General features: G+C 46.6%; 2 non-coding genes across 2 annotated transcripts; both read left to right on the top strand.

Annotated features, from left to right (window-relative positions):
- Nucleotides 1–638: 638 nt before the first annotated feature.
- LOC130330766 (U2 spliceosomal RNA) lies at nucleotides 639–829 on the top strand. Its single transcript, XR_008873831.1, has one exon. It is a non-coding gene; the product is annotated as a U2 spliceosomal RNA (small nuclear RNA).
- A 2,085-nt stretch (nucleotides 830–2,914) lies between these two features.
- On the top strand, nucleotides 2,915–3,105 carry LOC130330765 (U2 spliceosomal RNA). The gene has a single exon (XR_008873830.1). It is a non-coding gene; the product is annotated as a U2 spliceosomal RNA (small nuclear RNA).
- Nucleotides 3,106–6,000: the final 2,895 nt, after the last annotated feature.

The raw sequence follows: 6,000 nt of genomic DNA, 5'->3' as shown, positions 1-6,000 counted from the left end.
CTCAGAACTACAGTGCTATGATGTCACTCACTTCCACAGGCCTTGCAGAGTGTAAACAACAACAACCCAGCTTTGTTGTGTATGTAACCATAGGGATTTGTGATGTCACCTAGAACCTTCACAGCAGCGACAGCTTTATGAGGAGCATCAGCACTGCTCTGCCTGAGCAGAACCATCACCGCCATAGGTTGTCAAATAACCCGGGTTTAACCCACACAGGTAAGTCCAATGGGGTGCAGGCATGTCCTCTATGCTTACAGCTTCCCGTGGGTGTTGGTTTGATACCGTTTGGGGACAGCCAAGGAGGCATCTGCAGGCAACAAAGGTAGGTGTGTGCTTGTGTGTGTGTTTCCTATGCAGATCCTAAGCCCAGTGTCACATGCAAGTAGGAGGAGTAAGAAGGGTTCCTGGCAAATCCGGGTTATGGATTGCATTTAAAAAGGCCCCGTGGGAGTGCAATGGGCCCCTGTCTTGCTGCTTAGCAATAATGGTATGGGTTTAGGTTCTGCTGTGTGTACTGGTGGTTGACTGCCCCCCAGCCCAGAGTGTGCATGGAAAATTGTCTGGCAGCCTCCCTGACAGCAAGCAGTGATAGTGCCCATGAAGGGCACCTTGTTGGGCCCGCCCCTTTCACGGTTATCGCTTCTCGGCCTTTTGGCTAAGATCAAGTGTAGTATCTGTTCTTATCAGTTTAATATCTGATACGTCCCCTATCTGGGGACCATATATTAAATGGATTTTTGAGAACGGGGGCCGATTTCGAAGCTTGCTTCCGTCGCCCTATGCATTGACCCGATATGGCAGTATCTTCGGGTACAGTGCACCACCCCCTTACAGGGTTAAAAAGAAAGATTCCTACTTTCATTGCTACCTGCTTGCTGGCTAGCCAGCTAGCCAGCCCTGTGGGCCTTGCTGCTGCTGCAGCCAAAAAACAAAAGGTGGTGCTGCTGCTGCTTCTGCTGCTTCTGCTTCTGCTTGTGTCTGGCCGCTGTTGGAGCGTCCAGGCACAGGACTTCTGCTGCTGCTGACTAAATGGCCTCCTTAATTGGATCATTTGAGTAGCCAGCACACCTGTGCAGGTAGGGCATGACATGATAGGCAGCTGCCTTGATAGCGGGTGGGTGCTGAATGTTCCTAATTGACAAAATAAGATTAATGCTTATGAAGAAATATAAAATCTCATCCCTTCCCCAATATCGCGCCACACCCCTACCCCTTAATTCCCTGGTTGAACTTGATGGACATATGTCTTTTTTCGACCGTACTAACTATGTAACTATGTAACATAACATGGGGGGGGGGGGGGTCTCCTGGCTGTTCACACAGGTGTGTCATTGCTGTACATTGACCATGCATTGCTTCTGTGGTATTGCAAAGGCAAAGACAAATGCTTCCAGCCATCCATTGCACTAATGGATTGGTCATCAGCTGGCTGTCTATGTCCCGCATCAATATAGACCAAAGTACAGAGGGTTAGGCTATGCTATTGTGCACCTACCTGATGCATCAGAAGGTGCGAGGCCCTTGCTAAATTCTGTGCACAGACTTTGAGATCTATACTTTAGACTGTATCTAAACCTGCTCCAACATGGACTGACATTCTGGCCTACTTTCAGCCGATGCGACTTGTCTGTCGCTGAACAGTCGCTTTTTATGTATTCAGCACCTATGTATAATGTTGTAAAAATGCTCTAGAAGCTAAAGTCGCAGAAATGTCACACATATTTGGCCTGCAACTTTCTGTGCGACAAATTCAGACAGGAAAAATCAGTATAAATCCTTAGAAAATTATCCCCCAGTGTCTCCATCTGCTGGCGGTATTGAATAAGCATTGCTGCACTGATGGGGTATGCATTAGACGAAAAAAAAGAAGAAAAAGAAGAATAATACGCCCAGAAAAGAGGCGAAAAGGAGAAAAACGTAAAAAAACGTGAAAAAAAAGTAAGAGGAAGAGAAGGGAAAAAAAGGTGGAAATGGGTTTAAAAGTGATTTCGGCGGAGAAATATATATATATATATATATATATATATATATATATATACGCGCACACACACACATATATATAAACGTATTCTCCGTTGAGATATTGCAGCCGCTGCTGTGTCCAGGCCCAGGAGCCTTAGCACTGTGCTGTGATGTCACTCAATACCACTGACATCACTAGGTGTAAACAACATCTCTCCTTTGCTGTGTATGTGACTATGGAGCTGTTTGGTGATGTCGTCTATTATGGCCTTCATAGAAGCAACAGGAGATTGTTGCATCCATCTAGAACCCTCAGAACTACAGTGCTATGATGTCACTCACTTCCACAGGCCTTGCAGAGTGTAAACAACAACAACCCAGCTTTGTTGTGTATGTAACCATAGGGATTTGTGATGTCACCTAGAACCTTCACAGCAGCGACAGCTTTATGAGGAGCATCAGCACTGCTCTGCCTGAGCAGAACCATCACCGCCATAGGTTGTCAAATAACCCGGGTTTAACCCACACAGGTAAGTCCAATGGGGTGCAGGCATGTCCTCTATGCTTACAGCTTCCCGTGGGTGTTGGTTTGATACCGTTTGGGGACAGCCAAGGAGGCATCTGCAGGCAACAAAGGTAGGTGTGTGCTTGTGTGTGTGTTTCCTATGCAGATCCTAAGCCCAGTGTCACATGCAAGTAGGAGGAGTAAGAAGGGTTCCTGGCAAGTCCGGGTTATGGATTGCATTTAAAAAGGCCCCGTGGGAGTGCAATGGGCCCCTGTCTTGCTGCTTAGCAATAATGGTATGGGTTTAGGTTCTGCTGTGTGTACTGGTGGTTGACTGCCCCCCAGCCCAGAGTGTGCATGGAAAATTGTCTGGCAGCCTCCCTGACAGCAAGCAGTGATAGTGCCCATGAAGGGCACCTTGTTGGGCCCGCCCCTTTCACGGTTATCGCTTCTCGGCCTTTTGGCTAAGATCAAGTGTAGTATCTGTTCTTATCAGTTTAATATCTGATACGTCCCCTATCTGGGGACCATATATTAAATGGATTTTTGAGAACGGGGGCCGATTTCGAAGCTTGCTTCCGTCGCCCTATGCATTGACCCGATATGGCAGTATCTTCGGGTACAGTGCACCACCCCCTTACAGGGTTAAAAAGAAAGATTCCTACTTTCATTGCTACCTGCTTGCTGGCTAGCCAGCTAGCCAGCCCTGTGGGCCTTGCTGCTGCTGCAGCCAAAAAACAAAAGGTGGTGCTGCTGCTGCTTCTGCTTCTGCTTCTGCTTGTGTCTGGCCGCTGTTGGAGCGTCCAGGCACAGGACTTCTGCTGCTGCTGACTAAATGGCCTCCTTAATTGGATCATTTGAGTAGCCAGCACACCTGTGCAGGTAGGGCATGACATGATAGGCAGCTGCCTTGATAGCGGGTGGGTGCTGAATGTTCCTAATTGACAAAATAAGATTAATGCTTATGAAGAAATATAAAATCTCATCCCTTCCCCAATATCGCGCCACACCCCTACCCCTTAATTCCCTGGTTGAACTTGATGGACATATGTCTTTTTTCGACCGTACTAACTATGTAACTATGTAACATAACATGGGGGGGGGGGGGGGTCTCCTGGCTGTTCACACAGGTGTGTCATTGCTGTACATTGACCATGCATTGCTTCTGTGGTATTGCAAAGGCAAAGACAAATGCTTCCAGCCATCCATTGCACTAATGGATTGGTCATCAGCTGGCTGTCTATGTCCCGCATCAATATAGACCAAAGTACAGAGGGTTAGGCTATGCTATTGTGCACCTACCTGATGCATCAGAAGGTGCGAGGCCCTTGCTAAATTCTGTGCACAGACTTTGAGATCTATACTTTAGACTGTATCTAAACCTGCTCCAACATGGACTGACATTCTGGCCTACTTTCAGCCGATGCGACTTGTCTGTCGCTGAACAGTCGCTTTTTATGTATTCAGCACCTATGTATAATGTTGTAAAAATGCTCTAGAAGCTAAAGTCGCAGAAATGTCACACATATTTGGCCTGCAACTTTCTGTGCGACAAATTCAGACAGGAAAAATCAGTATAAATCCTTAGAAAATTATCCCCCAGTGTCTCCATCTGCTGGCGGTATTGAATAAGCATTGCTGCACTGATGGGGTATGCATTAGACGAAAAAAAAGAAGAAAAAGAAGAATAATACGCCCAGAAAAGAGGCGAAAAGGAGAAAAACGTAAAAAAACGTGAAAAAAAAGTAAGAGGAAGAGAAGGGAAAAAAAGGTGGAAATGGGTTTAAAAGTGATTTCGGCGGAGAAATATATATATATATATATATATATATATATATATATATATACGCGCACACACACACATATATATAAACGTATTCTCCGTTGAGATATTGCAGCCGCTGCTGTGTCCAGGCCCAGGAGCCTTAGCACTGTGCTGTGATGTCACTCAATACCACTGACATCACTAGGTGTAAACAACATCTCTCCTTTGCTGTGTATGTGACTATGGAGCTGTTTGGTGATGTCGTCTATTATGGCCTTCATAGAAGCAACAGGAGATTGTTGCATCCATCTAGAACCCTCAGAACTACAGTGCTATGATGTCACTCACTTCCACAGGCCTTGCAGAGTGTAAACAACAACAACCCAGCTTTGTTGTGTATGTAACCATAGGGATTTGTGATGTCACCTAGAACCTTCACAGCAGCGACAGCTTTATGAGGAGCATCAGCACTGCTCTGCCTGAGCAGAACCATCACCGCCATAGGTTGTCAAATAACCCGGGTTTAACCCACACAGGTAAGTCCAATGGGGTGCAGGCATGTCCTCTATGCTTACAGCTTCCCGTGGGTGTTGGTTTGATACCGTTTGGGGACAGCCAAGGAGGCATCTGCAGGCAACAAAGGTAGGTGTGTGCTTGTGTGTGTGTTTCCTATGCAGATCCTAAGCCCAGTGTCACATGCAAGTAGGAGGAGTAAGAAGGGTTCCTGGCAAGTCCGGGTTATGGATTGCATTTAAAAAGGCCCCGTGGGAGTGCAATGGGCCCCTGTCTTGCTGCTTAGCAATAATGGTATGGGTTTAGGTTCTGCTGTGTGTACTGGTGGTTGACTGCCCCCCAGCCCAGAGTGTGCATGGAAAATTGTCTGGCAGTCTCCCTGACAGCAAGCAGTGATAGTGCCCATGAAGGGCACCTTGTTGGGCCCGCCCCTTTCACGGTTATCGCTTCTCGGCCTTTTGGCTAAGATCCTGTGCGGTTTACCGGGCAGGGTAGGAGTCGGAAGGGGTGGTGATCGGGGCCCTCTTTTGCGGGGGGGCCCTGGATTGTTACTGGGTTGCGATAGTGGGTATCTTAACCTGCAAAAATGAGCGGAGAGAGGACTCGAGGACTCGAGGATACGGTGCGGATTTACGTTCCTGGCGAACACCGGGGGACGATTGGATTGGATCAAGTTGTGCTGGAGATTCTTCGCAAGCTCCAGTACCTTCAGGTATGGCATGTAATCGCTATGCAAGACTTCCCTAGGCAAGGGATTTACGATATAACCTTTTATGATTCTGAGGTTTGCCAGAGGGTCTACATGGACTTAGAAGTGATGAAGAGGAGGAATGAGCCAGCTATAATGAGTAAGGTGAAAGTGGAGCCATTATTCATGAATATGTCTAAGGTTGTTATAGTCCATATGTACAACCCGAAGGTTTCGGATGAGATGGTGACCAATTTTTTGTACCGATATTGTGATGAAGTTAAATTTCTTGGAAGACTCAAGAACAGACATGGGTACTTTAATTGTAAAAGGAAATTTGTTGTAAAATTTAAAAAGGACGAAGGAATGGAAGAGGGAAGGAAGAGTATACCACAGGTATTTTCTATTGGAGGAGAAAGAGGTTTTTGTTTTTATGAAGGACAGTTGCAGTACTGTAGACGTTGTCACGCTTATGGACATGTACAGGAGTCTTGCCCTGAGCAAGGAGTATGCTGCAGGAATTGTGGGAAATCAGGTCACAACTCGGGTGAATGTACTGAGAAG

The sequence above is a fragment of the Hyla sarda genome, unplaced genomic scaffold (genome assembly GCF_029499605.1).
Source record: "Hyla sarda isolate aHylSar1 unplaced genomic scaffold, aHylSar1.hap1 scaffold_340, whole genome shotgun sequence".
Taxonomy (NCBI): Eukaryota; Metazoa; Chordata; class Amphibia; order Anura; family Hylidae; genus Hyla; species Hyla sarda.
The sequence above is the reverse complement of the archived record's forward strand: the minus strand, read 5'-3'. Positions and strand labels throughout refer to the sequence as shown.